The sequence below is a fragment of the Lissotriton vulgaris genome, chromosome 1_1 (genome assembly GCF_964263255.1).
Source record: "Lissotriton vulgaris chromosome 1_1, aLisVul1.2, whole genome shotgun sequence".
Lineage (NCBI taxonomy): Eukaryota > Metazoa > Chordata > Amphibia > Caudata > Salamandridae > Lissotriton > Lissotriton vulgaris.
The window spans coordinates 1,563,263,933-1,563,282,315 of NC_141685.1; positions in this window are offsets into that span (position 1 = coordinate 1,563,263,933).

Here is an 18,383-nt window from a genome sequence, read left to right on the forward strand (position 1 = left end):
GACGAGTCTTAGGAAGGGCTCTGACACGGGTGGCTGACGTGACAGCCGAGCAGCGCTCCAGCGTGGCTCGTCTCCGCACCAGACAAGCAGGTCTCAGCAAGCAGGATCCCCAGCAAGGAATCCGAAGCACCGAGCCGGCGGGAAACGTGAAGTTTAAACGTTTCCCCCGGAAGTGCTTCTGTGCTCCCAGGCCGCATCCCGGGACTAGACCGGGAACTCAACTTCCGGCCAGAAGTGAGTATTCCGGCTTTCCGTGTGTGTATGCGGGGATGGCCGGCCGCGTGAACGCCGCGAACAGTGACATAAGGAGGAGTAAGAGGGTAGGGGTACTACGCCTAAACCTACCTCTTAACTGGGTAATTTGCTATTTGAGTCTGTCATGGATTTCTGTCATAAACTCAATCTGAGACCCCTGTTTCCATTTGTTTGCTTCCTTGTACCAATTCAGGAAGATTGACTAATTTACAGCATATGTTTTACTCTTGGGTTCCTTAATTCTTTTTGTAAGGTTTTTTAAATGCTCTAGATCAAAAGTACCTTCCTCTGGAAATGATTACTTCTCATCCTCGTTTGTGAGTCAAACCCACATTTTTTACATACCCGTACATGCTTTTGCCATACTGAGGGTACACTGCATGAATGGGAGTACCTTTAGCTTGTGCTTATTCTTGTTTCAACTTCCTTGCCCTAAACTCTCATTCACCACCAGAAAGACATTACGGAATCTGTCAGCCTAGTGCCAGAGCTCAGCCGTGGAGGGTTCTTGGTAGTAGGACTTAACAGTTTGTTCCAATCTTTCTCATGGAGGGAGGTAGGAATGTATCTTGCACGCCTGACCGTCTACTCCCTTCCATCTAAATTCTTTTGTCACTGCCTGACAGTGGTTAATTTGTAAAACAATAAGTGCTGGGGTACTCGTCAGGAGGCAGCTTGCAACAGACCCTTTCCCTTGTTAGTGCAGCCTAAAACAGAACCAGCTACTACCCATGAAAGTGGGGAGAGCATGTGGTGCAATGGCCAGAGCTGCAGACTTCAGAGCTGGGGAACCAGATCTGAGTCTCAGGTCGGCTCAACTTCCTGTGTTTCTGGGAAAATCACTTAATCTCCTTGTGTCTACTGTAGGAAGGTACATCCTGACTATGGTTGCCCCCAACTTTTTGCCCTGTGTTTTAGCTGGTTTTTGACATAGTCGACCTGGGGCCCTGCCAATCAGGACCCCAGGCCTACTGCTCTCTCTGTAAAATGGATTCCATGTACCCTAGGTACATTTCCAATTGGTACTGGGCCACCTTATCAGACCCTGTAACTCAGGGCATAGGTGTACCCAGGGCTGCCAGGGGCTGCAGCATGTATTATGCCACCTCTGGCTGGCCTCCTAAATTTGACACAACTGGCTGCATGACAGCTGGGGCAAAGTCGTGTAATCACCTTTTGCTGTAGGTGTAGTATACCTATACCTAACCCTACAATGGACACACAGATTCCTATCAGTCACTCCTATGGCAGGCCTTGACAATCCTGAAGGCAGAGTGCTTGGAATCGTGTGAGATGGTGCTCTGGCATGAGCTGAGCCTGTCTGCAGCTTGCGGAACCAAGTCCTAATAGCTGTTCCATGATATCGCATACCATATACTCTTAAGTGCATTATAATCCTCGCGGTTAAATGCTAACGTTGGTATGGCTTTATCAAAACATGTCGAGTAAGGTGTCATACGAATTGGAATACTAACCCCTCGCCAATTCTGGCGACGGGGTTAGCATTCCACCCTTCTAGAGGGACACGACATGTATGTAACTGTGAACCCCGGTTAAAGTTAACTGAAGCCTCAGCTCCACAAAATGGATGCTGCCACCACAGACACGAGTCTGACCTCCTGCTGCTGGGAGTCCTTCCAGCGAGGGAGGCCTGGACAAAGGGTTTCCTGTCCGGGGCGGTGCTAGCACCGTCCCAGACATGGTTTTGTGTATCCTGGGTAGGCAGGGCTTTTCAGGAAGGTGACTGCTGAGTGGCACCCCAGTGCTCACTACGCATAGGCCGGTCAGAACCAGTTCCAGGGGCACACCAGCCCCTGGCCTGGGGAAAGTCCGGCATGGCAGAGGGGTGTAACCACCCCCCTCCTAGTCCCACCCATAGGCAGGACCTAGTCACCGGGTCAGCCCCCTTTTTTAGTATAAAGATGGGAGCGGGCCCCCTGTTCAAATTAGATCATCTTTGCAATCAAGACACGACTTTCTGCGAAAGGACTTCACGATTTCTTCATCAAGATTCTCCCTTGTGGCTAAGGAGTAGTCACCCTGCATCCGCAGGCACCATCCTAAAGAACACTGCGGTCTGCTGCAAGTCCTTCATCACGAATCCGACGACCCAGCTCGACGAGACCCGGCTTCCCTGGCACCTCTGACCTCTACTCACCTCTACAGCCAAGCTGAGAACCGTGAGTGCGACGAGACCTCGAGGGACCGACGATCGCCAAGACTGCACGACATCTTTACAACAAGCCCACCGTGTCCTCCACGGGTGAGTGCTTTGGGGTCCGAGAAGCCCCGACCCTGCGCAGCTCCAGCACCCAAGGTCAGCCTCCCTGCATCTCCACGATCTGCGTGGGGCCCTTCTGCTGTTTGCCGTGACCCGCGTTGTTTGGCTACTAGCCGGCTGGCTTGTGGCCTTCTGAACGACGCCCGACGACATCACTGCTGCTGGTCTGGTTGCTCCAGACTGGCCCTTGCTTCCTTCTTGAAGAGAGGCACCCCGGACCCTCCTGGTCCACTCCAGACGCCATTTTAGGTCCACCGCGTGGGCTTGAATTTGCCAAGGCTTTGTTGCCCAATCCTGGGTCCAGCGACGCCGACAGCTTCTATCTTCGTGGGACAGCTCGATCCTCCTTCCTGGTCGCCGACAGCGCCTCCTGGTCCGTGAGATCTCCGAGCCCAGCGTCACCCACACGCCTTGTCGAGGTGGCTACCATCCGGTGCCCTCCTGGTGCCCACTGACTACTGGCTAGTAGTCTCAAACTTGGTCCCCTCTGCTTTCAGGTGTCATCTTCCATCGATCCAGGCTTGGATCCACCGAACTTTCTTCACTGGTCGCCTGCCAGCAACTTCTTTCTTCCAGGCTCCTGGTCCGTCAACGAGGATTCCCGACGTCCTTTGAGTCCTATGCAGCTGCAGCCCCTGGGCTAGGTAACTTCGGCATCTCGGTGCCCCAGCATAGCCTCAGTATCCAAGGGTCAGAATCTACTTTCGTTTTCTCCCTACCAGGTCGGGTTCGCCCGAGAACACTAACTTTGCAATTCCTAGCTACCATAGACTTTGTCCTGCATCTCGCGTGAGAGTGCACACACTGCACCCGAGTCCCCTGGGTCTCCTAGAAGTAATCTAACGATTCTATAGTCAAGTCCTAGCGATTCCAAAGGCTATTAGTACTGTACTTACCTGCTAGTAATTTCGCATTCCACTTTTCAAGTATATGGTTTTCCGTGCCCCTCGGGCATTTGTATATACTGTGCTAACTTAAGTATTTTTGTACGAGTTTTGGTTTGTGCTTAGTACCCTGTCCTCATAAAGAGTACAGGGCTGTTGTGATTCTTAATGAATAACTGTTTATTTTCATAACACTTGTGTGGTGTCCTTTCACTTGGTGTTCAAGGGGTATATGTGGTATAACAGCTGGCTTAACACGCCCTCTCGAGTCTTTAGCCTTAGACTGCTCGTATCCACGCTACTAGGATAGCTGGTCTATAAGGTTGACTTACAACCAATCATCAATAAGGGTTGCTGGACTGATACATAGTGTTCACTAGAATAGTGAGCACTGCATATCAGGCCACCTTCTCACATTGGTGAGCAGCGGTTGGGATTTGAGCTTGCTGTTGTTTTACCACACGTATCCTAAGAATATCTTGTTGAAAGATCACATAAGTACTGTTAGTACATATAACCAAGCTTAGAATACTCTGAGTTCTACTGAACCAGCTGTTGCAGCTCCTCAAGGCTTAGCACACCTTGGCTGCAACTCTTAGCAAGGGATCAGTAGGTAAACACATAGTGTAGGTAGGTGCATCACTTACACCACACTAGAATCAGCATGTCAGACAAAGGAGGAAACTCTGAGTATCCCCTTGTGTCAGTGGACCCTCCACAGGTCCTTACTTCAAAATATGCTGCTCTTAGCTTCCATGAGATGAGACAAGTGTGTACCCTCAGGAAGCTAAAACAGGGGTCTAACCCCACAACCTCCTTTCTCTTAGAGGCTTATGATGCCAGTGGGGCTGGTAACCCAGACCCTTCTAATCCAGATAGGAGTTTGCCCTCCTTACAGGGACCCTTTGATAGCCAGGACCATCCCCTCCAGGAAGCAGATGATGCTGAGGATGAGGATGAGGACCAGTTGTCAGGGGATGAGGCAGATAAGGGACAGGTAGAAGTCAATAGACTAACCAGGTCCAACTTAAGCAGACATGAGCTTGGTACTAGGGGACCCCTGGGCCCACTCTCAGGTCCGCTTAACATTGGGAATGGACGAGTTAGGTCTCTATCAAGAGGCTCTAACAGATCCCTTCGAACCAATGGCTCTCTCAACTCTTCTCACAGAGGGATGTCTTCCCCTAAGAGGAGAGTGTATGAAGCTGAAGAAAGGGCAATCAAACTGAGGATTGAAAGGGAAGAACTTGCCCTGGCCAAAGAGAGACTTGCCATTGCTAGAGAGCAAGAATTATGTGGGCTACAGCCCACTGGTGGCAGCAATAAACCTAGCAATAGGGAAAGGAGTTTTGATACAAAGCACCTGAATAAGATAGTGCCCCCCTTTAAAGAAGGGGATGACATCCACAAATGGATTACTGCTTTGGAGAGAGCCTGCACTGTGCAGGGTGTTCCCCAAAGTCAGTGGGCAGCTATCTTGTGGCTCTCCTTTGATGGTAAAGGTAGAGATAAGCTCCTCACCACAAGGGTGGAGGATGCTAACATTTACCAAATCTTGAAGAATACACTGGTTGATGGGTTTGGTTTAACCACTGAACAATACAGGATGCTGTTCAGAGACACCCAGAAAACTCAGTCTCAAGATTGGACTGACTTTGTTGATTGTGCCACTAAGGCTTTTGAAGGCTGGCTACTGGGTAGTAAGGTTACTGATTTTAAAGGATTGTATAATCTAATTATGAGGGAGCAAATCTTAAATAATTGTCAGAACCAGTTATTACATCAGCACCTGGTAGACTCTGATCTGACCTCTCCACAGGAATTGGGTAAGAGGGCAGACAAATGGGTCAGAACCAGGGTTAGGCCTAAAAACCAGGGTGGTGACCAGAAAAAGGAATCAACCAAGCCTCAAGAGAAGGGTGGGGATAAATCCACAGAGAAGACTTCCCAAGGGCCCCAAAACTCCAACAAGGGTGGTGGGTCCCAGAACACTCCTTCAGAACAGAAGAAACCTTATTGCCATACCTGTAAACAGGTGGGTCATTACAAAAGTGATGCCAGTTGCCCTAAAAATGGTAATAAGGGAAATGTACCCCCAGGTAATACTCCTAAACCTCCTGTTACCACTAGTGGTAATCCCCCAGGTGGTGGGAGTGCCCCCAAGAATGTGGTGGGCATTACTTTGGGCAATCAGGAGGACTATGGCTTAGCCAGGTTCCCTGACCACACTCTTGTCTGTGAGACTGGCATGGGGTTTGCCAACTTCACTACTGGACCCCACATTTTGGGCAAGTATAGACAAGAAGTTTTAGTGAATGGTCAGAAAGTTGAGGCATTCAGAGACACAGGGGCCAGCCTCACCATGGTGAGTGACCATCTGGTCCCCTCTGCTCAACTGACCCCTGGTTTTACTTATCAGGTGACAGACATTCATGGAGTGAAAAGAAGGCATCCCATGGCAGTAGTCAAGCTCAGCTGGGGTAATGTCACAGGGCCCATGAGAGTGGCAGTGACAGATAACCTACCTGTAGATTGCTTACTGGGAAATGACCTGGAACTCTCAGCGTGGGCTGAGGTGGAGCAAGAAACTCACTCCAGAATGATAGGCCTATCCAGACAGGTTAGTGGGGCAGTAATAGCTACAGCCCCAGTCCAAGCATCATTCCTCCCTGAAAAGGTTGGAAGGGCAGTGGTAGCCACTGCCCAGGCTCAGACAGACTTTCCAGAACAGGATAGGAGGGCTGTGACAGTCACAGCCCAAACACAAACTGAGTGCCCTCCTGACAAGGTTGGCAAGGTTGAAATGGTCTCAGCCTCTACTCAAACAGATAGTGAGGTTGTGAAGCCTGAAACAATGGATCACTCCACTCAAACAGAGAGCATTGAGGAGGAAGAAGAGTCTTCCCCCTCCCAGACACTAGGTGAGAGCCAGCCTCCTCAGGGAACTGACTCTACCCCTGTTGAAGGAACTGCCCCAGAGGTAGTCAGGCCTAGCCTGGCAGAGCCCCTGATGGCAGTGGACCCTTCCCAGGTGGGACCCGGTCTGGAGCAGGTAACCTGCACCTCTCTACCCTGCCTCAGTCAGCCCAGGGCTGAAGAGATCAGGGAGGCCAGTGGTGGACCCCAAAGGGCCCCCTGTCCAAAAGAACCCCTTAATCAGCAGATTAGGATCACTGAAGCTGGTAAACCTAGCCAAGTGAAAATAAAACAGACTCCTGAGGGATCCCCCTTAAAAGTAGTTAGGGAACTCCCACAGCTGGACACTGTTGGGCACAGCCAAACATGGGGCCTAAAAACCCCAGACCTGACCTGTCCCCCCAGTAAGCCAAACAGAGGGACTCAGCCTCCAGCTTTAGGTAGCCAGAGGCTGACCCTGAGAGCTCAGTGCATCTCAGCTAAAGAAAGAAAGGCACACATGATGAATGGTGATTGGAGGAAGTTGAAGGTAGAGGAGCCTCACTTCAGTACTCCAACCCAGCATCAGCCTTCTTCTTTCCCAAGACACACCAAAGGCAGAGATTCCCTATGGTGGAGACCCTCAGATACCCTTAGGGTGAGGGGTTGCCTAGTGGACCATGACACAGGGGGAAACCAAGCCAGAGCTGGTCCTTCCTTATATGGCCACTTAGGTAATAGAGGCTTACCTGGACAAGGATAGCCTTATCTCCTTTCGTTTGGGGGGGGGGGGGGGGGTTGTGTAGGAAGGTACATCCTGACTATGGTTGCCCCCAACTTTTTGCCCTGTGTTTTAGCTGGTTTTTGACATAGTCGACCTGGGGCCCTGCCAATCAGGACCCCAGGCCTACTGCTCTCTCTGTAAAATGGATTCCATGTACCCTAGGTACATTTCCAATTGGTACTGGGCCACCTTATCAGACCCTGTAACTCAGGGCATAGGTGTACCCAGGGCTGCCAGGGGCTGCAGCATGTATTATGCCACCCCTGGCTGGCCTCCTAAATTTGACACAACTGGCTGCATGACAGCTGGGGCAAAGTCGTGTAATCACCCTTTGCTGTAGGTGTAGTATACCTATACCTAACCCTACAATGGACACACAGATTCCTATCAGTCACTCCTATGGCAGGCCTTGACAATCCTGAAGGCAGAGTGCTTGGAATCGTGTGAGATGGTGCTCTGGCATGAGCTGAGCCTGTCTGCAGCTTGCGGAACCAAGTCCTAATAGCTGTTCCATGATATCGCATACCATATACTCTTAAGTGCATTATAATCCTCACGGTTAAATGCTAACGTTGGTATGGCTTTATCAAAACATGTCGAGTAAGGTGTCATACGAATTGGAATACTAACCCCTCGCCAATTCTGGCGACGGGGTTAGCATTCCACCCTTCTAGAGGGACACGACATGTATGTAACTGTGAACCCCGGTTAAAGTTAACTGAAGCCTCAGCTCCACAAAATGGATGCTGCCACCACAGACACGAGTCTGACCTCCTGCTGCTGGGAGTCTTTCCAGCGAGGGAGGCCTGGACAAAGGGTTTCCTGTCCGGGGCGGTGCTAGCACCGTCCCAGACATGGTTTTGTGTATCCTGGGTAGGCAGGGCTTTTCAGGAAGGTGACTGCTGAGTGGCACCCGGTGCTCACTACGCATAGGCCGGTCAGAACCAGTTCCAGGGGCACACCAGCCCCTGGCCTGGGGAAAGTCCGGCATGGCAGAGGGGTGTAACCACCCCCCTCCTAGTCCCACCCATAGGCAGGACCTAGTCACCGGGTCAGCCCCCTTTTTTAGTATAAAGATGGGAGCGGGCCCCCTGTTCAAATTAGATCATCTTTGGAATCAAGACACGACTTTCTGCGAAAGGACTTCACGATTTCTTCATCAAGATTCTCCCTTGTGGCTAAGGAGTAGTCACCCTGCATCCGCAGGCACCATCCTAAAGAACACTGCGGTCTGCTGCAAGTCCTTCATCACGAATTCGACGACCCAGCTTGACGAGACCTGGCTTCCCTGGCACCTCTGACCTCTACTCACCTCTACAGCCAAGCTGAGAACCGTGAGTGCGACGAGACCTCGAGGGACCGACGATCGCCAAGACTGCACGACATCTTTACAACAAGCCCACCGTGTCCTCCACGGGTGAGTGCTTTGGGGTCCGAGAAGCCCCGACCCTGCGCAGCTCCAGCACCCAAGGTCAGCCTCCCTGCATCTCCACGATCTGCGTGGGGCCCTTCTGCTGTTTGCCGTGCACCGCGTTGTTTGGCTACTAGCCGGCTGGCTTGTGGCCTTCTGAACGACGCCCGACGACATCACTGCTGCTGGTCTGGTTGCTCCAGACTGGCCCTTGCTTCCTTCTTGAAGAGAGGCACCCCGGACCCTCCTGGTCCACTCCAGACGCCATTTTAGGTCCACCGCGTGGGCTTGAATTTGCCAAGGCTTTGTTGCCCAATCCTGGGTCCAGCGACGCCGACAGCTTCTATCTTCGTGGGACAGCTCGATCCTCCTTCCTGGTCGCCGACAGCGCCTCCTGGTCCGTGAGATCTCCAAGCCCAGCGTCACCCACACGCCTTGTCGAGGTGGCTACCATCCGGTGCCCTCCTGGTGCCCACTGACTACTGGCTAGTAGTCTCGAACTTGGTCCCCTCTGCTTTCAGGTGTCATCTTCCATCGATCCAGGCTTGGATCCACCGAACTTTCTTCACTGGTCGCCTGCCAGCAACTTCTTTCTTCCAGGCTCCTGGTCCGTCAACGAGGATTCCCGACGTCCTTTGAGTCCTATGCAGCTGCAGCCCCTGGGCTAGGTAACTTCGGCATCTCGGTGCCCCAGCATAGCCTCAGTATCCAAGGGTCAGAATCTACTTTCGTTTTCTCCCTACCAGGTCGGGTTCGCCCGAGAACACTAACTTTGCAATTCCTAGCTACCATAGACTTTGTCCCGCATCTCGCGTGAGAGTGCACACACTGCACCCGAGTCCCCTGGGTCTCCTAGAAGTAATCTAACGATTCTATAGTCAAGTCCTAGCGATTCCAAAGGCTATTAGTACTGTACTTACCTGCTAGTAATTTCGCATTCCACTTTTCAAGTATATGGTTTTCCGTGCCCCTCGGGCATTTGTATATACTGTGCTAACTTAAGTATTTTTGTACGAGTTTTGGTTTGTGCTTAGTACCCTGTCCTCATAAAGAGTACAGGGCTGTTGTGATTCTTAATAAATAACTGTTTATTTTCATAACACTTGTGTGGTGTCCTTTCACTTGGTGTTCAAGGGGTATATGTGGTATAACAACTGGCTTAACACGCCCTCTCGAGTCTTTAGCCTTAGACTGCTCGTATCCACGCTACTAGGATAGCTGGTCTATAAGGTTGACTTACAACCAATCATCAATAAGGGTTGCTGGACTGATACATAGTGTTCACTAGAATAGTGAGCACTGCATATCAGGCCACCTTCTCACATCTACCATAAATGAATATGTCCTTAACTGGGTCTCATGAAAAGCTCTGGTGTTGATGATTAAGTGCTGGTGCTGAGTACTGGAAACCACCGTCTCAAATTAAGCACTGCAGCCTGCTGAGGCTCATAGAGGTTCTGGTGCAGCTAGATCAGTGTTTCTCTTTCAATCGCACATTCATTCATTAGGGTCCAAGAGGCTTGTTTGTCCCTTCCCCCTTCTAGCACATTCTCTAGAGACTTTTACTTTACACTGTAGATTTCACTCACATCTCTAACTTTCTAATCTTGGAACACACCCTGTATTTATCCCAAAATCCTTTGTCCCATCAACAACTGCCCAGATGACACCTTCAAGTTCTCTTTAAAGGTTTAACAATCAATTAGAAGAATCAGACTATGCGTATTATACATCTGAAAATGTGCTCGCATTGTCTGACCTGGACGGTGAGTAGACTGTCAGGCCACTCTCCACCCAATCCTCCCTGTTTGAAGAGTTCTCCGGCATACATTGGTGTTCCGGATTGTTGTTTGGAGTCCATTCTAGCCTCTGTCTCTGACCTTGATCAAGTACAGGTACATCCCACCACCTGGTTAATTTGTAAAGAAAATAAGTGCTGGGGAACAGAAGGCAGCTTGCAGCAGCCCATTTCTCCTGTTAGCGCTGCCTAAAGCAGAACCAACTACTAACCATGAAAGTGGGGAAAGGATGTGGCATAATGGCCAGAGTTGCCAAATTCGGAGCTGATTGAACCTGGTTCGAATCTCTGCGTCGGCTCAATATCCTGGGCAAATCACTTATTCTCCTGTGCCTACCATAAATGAACAGGTCCTTAACTGGTGCTCATGGAAAAGCGCCGGTGTTGATGATTAAGTGCCGGTGCTGAGCAAATGAAACCACTGGCTCAAATTAACTGCTGATCCCACCACCAACGCACCAGGCTGTAAAAGAAATCTGCTCTTACAACAAGTCAGAAGTCTGAAAATGTTTGGCCAAAGAAAAATAATCTGTGATTCAAAGTCAGACGATAAGGGGTCCCTGTGCACCCTGTGTGCATAACAGCTAAAGCATAAACGTACAGAATGCAAATGTCTATGCTTTCATACTCAGGCCTCTAATGGCGATCATGTGACAAAACCGAAAGAAAAGCAGGTGCTGCTACCACAACTATGCTAAGGCAATACTTCTAAATTGCACACGTTGAACCATTTGACAAACGTAAACAAAAGGGCTATGTAGATGTTGTGGGATAGTACTCACCAGAGCTTCAAACTGATCCAAAAATGTAAACTTTCAGAGCTGAGAAAGCTATGTAGGATTTCTAGCCTACGATGCCAGGCGCGAGAGTAAGGTTTTACACGTCAGAGATGGGCATAACTTGGTGGCACTGGTTTAGCATTTAGCAACAAACTGACTGCTGCTATTCCAGTTATACCAAGGCAATGTTTCTAAGGTGCAATGTTGAACCATTGCAAAAATCTCATGAAAGAACTGGATATAAATTTTACGCAATTTGAGGACAACATCCAATTCTACATCAAAATCACCCAAGACGCGGATCCCACTCACTTATCTAAATGCTTTGTCGAAAGTCAAGAATAGATGTAAAGCTGGCACCTGAATTACTCCAAAATGGAATTCCTCTTCCTCTCGCCTAGTAAAAAAAATCTAAATCAAATGACCGATTCCTCAATGCATTACAAGATTATGGAAACAACCTCCTAACTGGCCTACCCAAAGACAGTAAACATTATGAAGTGCAGTGCTGCATGTAGCAGAGTGCCTAGCATGTGTCTAGAAAATTAATTTGGTCCCATCACCCCCTTCTTGTTTTGTTAAGATGGCTACCACGGGAAACGAGATGCTTCTACAAAACAGAATGTTTGACATAGAAGGCCGATCACCAAACTACCCCACATATCTAGCTCACAAGCTGAATATCTGAGTCAAATGTTGAAAACTCAGCAGCAAAGTAAACTTCAGGGTTAAAATCAACACTTCAAACAAAAATGCACCTACGAAAGTGCTTTCTCAGGCAATGTTCAGACTTGGAGGCAATGCTCCGACTTTGAGGCAATGCTCAGACTTTGAGGCAATGCTCAGACTTTGAGGCAATGTCCTTCAGAGTCAGGAACTATATACCTCTTTATCCGCAATTGTAGGATAGGCTCTTTTTTCTGAATCCCCTCTTCAACACCTTGGCCTGACTAGCAACAAATAGGCGTTTAGTCTCTTACTTTACTCTGCCAAGATATATTTTTTCAGTTTTACCAAGTATAAAGTCTCTCTGTGTACAGAATTCTGCGTACACAAACAATTGACTTTCTAGCAGAGGACTTGCTTCAACATGATGTACATATGGTATTTTGTGTACATTGATTGCATTGGGCTCCATATCGTGTTATCCCAATATTTTTGGAGTCACATCTAGTAGATCTCTTGAGCCCCAAAAGGAAACTGTGACCATTTCAGAATAAATGAAAACTGACAGGTTGATCTGACTCATAACACACTATTGTTAACATCGCTTATTGAGAGGGCTGAGAGACACCTGCAACATTTCCTTTTCTCTGAAAAGGCCATAGATTGTTTTTGAGCATCCGAAAATTTGCCAGGTGTGACCTCCCCCAAAATGTCAGAGCTAGATGACAAATGCAATTCTTGTTGTTCAGACTTACTTTATTGGCAAAAGGTAAATAGCTACGATAAAATATAGGGTTAAGGAACATGTTGTACATGCTTACGTGGATCCAGCAAGTCTCAAGGTGTTCAGGTAATTAATGCCCTTGCAACGATGATTGCCTCTAATTTGTGTTTAAAGGTTTGAATAATTATAAAATAGCTCTTATGATTAATAGGTCTGTTGCAAAGCATTGCATGTAATCAAAATGTCTTAAGATGTCTGCAAGATAGCTGAGAGAGGTAATACATTTATTCCAGAGATCCATGTGTACCCAAAGGATACAAGATCACCCACTGCAACCGCACCCATCTAATGCACCACCACAAATGATTACATCACCCCAGCCATGGAAAATGTCAACTTTCGACTCCAAACAGACAGCAAAACCACCATCATGGACACCCTTGCCTACCGTCCTCCAGGACCAAGTCAAGCCTTCTGCAACTTCATCGTCCTCTCAACATAGACACCAACAGCTAAATTTTTCTCTGCGACCGCCACTTCCCTTTTGACAATCACAATGACATCAATACTACCAACCTTCTTGACAGCATGAACAACATCGGACTTACTCAACTCATCCACGACCCCACTCACAACACAGGTCACATGTTATACCCCATCTTCTCCTCCAGTGACCAAATCAGGTACAACCACACCATTAAACTCACCTGGACTGACCACTCCATCAGCCACTTCCACATCACCAGCTCACTGACCACCGCCCCAGTCTGCCTAATGCCCCTCCTACTGCAGCTGGATCAAAGTCTCAAAGGACACACGGATCAACGTCCTCAACACCACCCACCCCATCTCCTTCAATGACCTAGAGCAGAACATCAGAAAACTTCAACAACTGGATCACCATCTGCGCCAACAGCGTTGCTCCCATCGCCAACAAGACCCACAGAAGGTCCACAAAGCAGGCTAGCTGGTACACTGAAGACTTTAGAACCACTAAACAACACCGTAAACACCTGGAAAGGAGATGGCACAATAGCAAGGAAACAATCATCAAGACCACCTGCAAGACAACCCTCAAGCTCTACCTCAGACAGTTGAGAGAATCGAAGAAAAATGACTTAGTCTCACCCATTGAACCAAGTTCCAATAACAGTCAAGAACTCTTCAACATCCTCCAAAAGTTCTCCAATGCTTCAGCTGCAACCAAGAACATTATCCTCTCACAGAAACTCTGCAACAACATTGTAAACTTCTTCCACCACAAGATCGCAAATATCTGAGAAAAACTTCAAACCCCAGTCAAGGCCACTGACTTTATCTAGCAACACAATTACCTTACTTCCACCACAGACATTGACTAACCAAATGGAGCCAGCTCTACCCACAAGACACCACCTGCATCATGAACTCTGTCCACTCAAGGGCCCCAACCAACCCACACCCTCCCCACATCTTCAACCTAGGTGAAGCCGGAATCTGCCATGTATTTACCACCTTATTGTTCAATACTCAATTGCCATTGCCACCTTCCCTGAGGACTGAAAACACACAGAAGTCAAAGCCTTACTAAAGAAATGATCAGCAGACCCCAGGGAACTCAATAACTACAGACGATCTCCTTGCTCCTGTTCCGGGCCAAAGTATTAGAAAAAGTCATCAACCAAGAACTCGCCTCACAATTGGAATGGAACCTCCTACTAGACTCTTCCCAATTCAAATGCCACAGCAACCACAGCACAGAGACAGCCCTCATTGCAGCTATAGACGACATTTAAACCCTACTCGATTGAGGAGAGACTGCAGCTCTGATACTCCAAGACTTCTCAACAACCTTTAATACGATCTCCCACCACATACTCATCAATAGGCTGCACAAGATAGACATCCAAAAAACCGCTCTCAGGTGGAAATCAAAACATGTGCCTTCCCCCTTCACATCCGAACCCAAGGAAATAATCTATGGAGTACCACAAAGATTCTTGCTCAGCCTAAACCTCTTCAACACTTATGACTCCTCTGACCACCATTGCCAGAACCCATAGACTCGACAGTGTATCCTACGTTAAAGACACACAACTCATTCTTCCCTCTCAAAAGACACCACCAGATATATGACATTTTCCCAAACATTTTTAATTGAGCAATTGTCTGGCTCAGTCTATCGCGGATATACTATACTCATTAAAGTTTCTTGTAGACACCTGATTTATCTTCTTGAGTATGTACCACTTCTGTTACTGTATGTATACTTGTAACTGGGGTTACCATGTGATCTGGCTTGCTAAGCCAGGCCAACAATTGCCCATCTCCGTTCCCTTCTGCGTGACTCCTAGGCTAAACATCTCATATGCTCCATCAACAGTGCACCTTTTGCTCGCTCTTCTTCTTGGCTATTTTGTACCAGTATTTTCCAAGTATGTAAGACAAATGATTCCACCTCTTTCAAACAAATCACATGCACTCAGAAATCTTGGTCTAAATCCCTTCTTACCCCGTATGTAGTTTTAATGAAGTGTCCATTAAGAACTACCTTAAAAGCCTATGAAGCCATCACTAGCAATTCCTGAGTTTTCTCCTCAGTAGTCTAGTATTTCACCTCGAATTGTCCCTCCGACTTCATAATGCTTCAGTGCACTAGCCTGTGGCCTCCTGGCAAAGATTACCGACCTAGGCTTTCTCCTCTCAATCACCAGCTGCTTGATGATGTGTTCACAGATGGTTCTACAGAGGGACTGCCTGGGGCAAAGTTTTACAATAGGTGGGGCAGCGGGCTCCTCTTGTGGAGCCATATAAGTCCCTGTGGACCGCCACTGATTGCTGTGGTTTAACTGCTACCGGAAACTCACAGCAAACCCTCTGCTTCCAGCGCGCAAGAGCAGTGAAAATGCTCTCACTTGCTGGAAGCGGAGAATTTGTCTGTTTCCCTGCCCGATGTCAAGCGAGCAGGAAAACCACAAATTGCTTTCAGATACAGGGAGCTGCATGTTTAGCAACTTCCTGTGTCTGAAAGCAATGCTGACTCCCGCAGAAAGTGGGAGCTGGTAGGGACCGTAGGGGGGGGGGGGTGCCTTCAGTCTCCTCTGTGGTCCCAGTACAAGCTGGGTGCTGTGGGGGCACCCAGAGAAACATGGCCAGGCCGTGGGGAATGGGGTTCCACGGGGCTGAAATCAATTCAGGGAGGAAGAGGGGGCACAAGGCTCCCTTCCCTATTAGAAATGGGTTAAAACAAAAGGGCAGACCACAGGGCATGGGGTCCCAGGGGCTGAAATTGGCCCAGGGAGGGGAGCCTTGCAGCCTCCCCTGCCCTATTAAAAATGTTTTTTTTAAAGACTGGGCCTGGGGAATGGGGGCCCGGGGCCGAAATTGGCCCTAGGAGTGGATCCCCCTCTACTAATAAAAATAAAATAAAAATGCCGGCCCTGGGGGCAAGTCGCCAGATTCCCCACCTCCTTTCTCAAACATTCTGCAAAGGATACTCCTGGTGCACTACTTGGGGAATGAAGTCCCCTTGGCTGGTGAGGGTCATTAGGAGCCAACAACCCCTTCTGTTACCTCCAGTAAGTCTCACACATTAGGATTTCTGAGAGCTCATCCAAGGCCCCCCATTTCTCCACAACTCTGCAAACCCTCCTCCTGGAACAGTACCGGTTGGAGGGCACATTTCCTTTGGATGCTGAGGGTCCTGAGGGTGGGGAGACAAGAACTTCTTCTGTTACCTCCAGGAAGTCCCACACAGTGGGAAAGGCTGAGAGATTGTCGGATGCCCGCCCCCTTTCTCCACCACGCTGCAAGCACGCCTAGTAGTTAAAAAAGCATAGAAATTCACTAAAAAAAATTAAGGTTACAGGGACAATATAGTTAGGATATAGCTTTTAAAAAAACATAGAAATTCAGTGAAAAAACCCAAAGGTTACATGGACGTTACAGTTAGGCTCAGATTTCACTCATACAAAACCCTTGAAATTGCTTATGATATCACACATTAAATCACTCATGACATGGTCAGTGAAATCACTGATGACATCACTGACTCAGGAGGCACCACTGGCATCCTGAGACTTAGTACGCCTACTCCGATTCTTTAAATAAAAAAAACCAGTTCTACATTGTCGAAGTGATATCTGGCAGACAAGTTCGCCCGGGTCCTTCCGGCACTTCAAGCAGTCTTACACATATCTGCAGGGATTGCACAACCAAAGTGTCTGAAAACATCTCATTCGTGGACGCGGAGGTGGCAATGGCCGCCTTCAGTGAGCAACACTTGTGACTCTGCAGGGGGCTGCTGCTTGGTGTCCTCGGCAGTCCCCTGATGGCTACCAGGTAGAGCCTACAACCTTGAAGCTGGGGAACCTGCTTTGAGTCTTGGCATTCTGTGTTTCTGGGCAAATCACTTAATCTCCCCGTGCCTAACAAAATTAATGTGTCCGTCTGTAACACAACTGGTGCCTATGTAAAGTACTCTGATACCTTTGTGTCTGGTTTGCGCTATATAACACAAAAAACGAATAATATTACATACCTTTGATCCTTCCCAACGGTGGGGTTGGGATTTGATGGCTTATTTTTCCAATCTTAAGTCAGGGCTCGGGCCACCACAGGTCACCAAGGCTGCCTCTTCTCTAGATTATGGCTTTAACCAGGCTCGAATCCTTGTCCTTTCCGGTGGCCCCCTATGGCATACAGGGTCACCGCTCCTACTCTGCACTCGGGCCATGGCCCGATCAGCACAGCACCAGGGTCCTTTTTGCAGAGGACACCTCTGACATTTAAGGTTACCGACTCTCCTCTGCACATGGGTTTCAGCCAGATCAGCACTCTTTGGCATGCAGCGCACCAGCTTACATACTGCACAAGAACAGTGGCCTGATTGGCACAGTAAACTTCACGATGGCCCATTATGGCATAGGGGTTCACAGACTTACACGCCACACACGGGCTTGTGATACGATTGGCACATTTAACTTCATGGCAGCCACCTCTGGCATAGAGGTTTGCTGACTTACACACCCCACACTGGCGACAACCTGATATGCATGGCAGTCCTTTCTTCACACCTTGCTACAAGGAATCACTAATAAGGATTCCCTACTGGGCCTCACTCCTTCCAGCAATCTCCTTTTCCACACAAGAAGCACTAGTCTTGGCAAGCAGGTAGGTGCTTGTGCTCCAGGCTTCGGGGGCCAGTGATCTTGGATTTTTCCCTGGGTGAAGTCCACTCACCCAGCTGGGAGACTGGCTAACCTTAACCTTATGTCCTCGTCACGGGCAGAAGTCTTGCAGAGATTCTCCATCTCACATAGCACCGGACTGGCTGTTTGACAGCTGCCAACTATGGGGGCCTCCCGCTCACCTTCTTATAATCCACTTCTAGACACTAAATGTGATTTAGGATACGAGTCTTTGAAGTTTGTATTGGGGGGTTCTGCTTTCTTTTGAAGTGGCCACTACTTTCCCCTGCCTTTCCTACAGAAAGCAGTCTGTAACAGCAGGAGCAAGTCCATCCAAAGCTCCAAAATACAGGCCATGGGAGTGACTCGAGGTTCACACTTGGAGGTCAGCCACAGTGATATGTGCATCAAAAGGTTAACACAGGGCCCCCAGCCCTACTCCCTATGATTATCTTACCCGCCACATCTCCTTTCTAGTAATCTTCTCTGAATCAAAGTGCCTCCTTTGAAGTGTACTGAAGAGCCTGGCCCTTCTTCCTCTAGAATTTGCCCCACCCAGACCACAGGAATGCAGCAATCCACAAATATGTTTGGGGGGATTCCTCTACCTCCACATGCTCCTCCAGTCAGCCCTGGGTTTCCAAAATGGAACCCAGAATCTTCCATGTATTGCACCATTCGCAGGCACACATGCACATGCATACAACACACATGCGCTGCACATCAGTACATATTAAC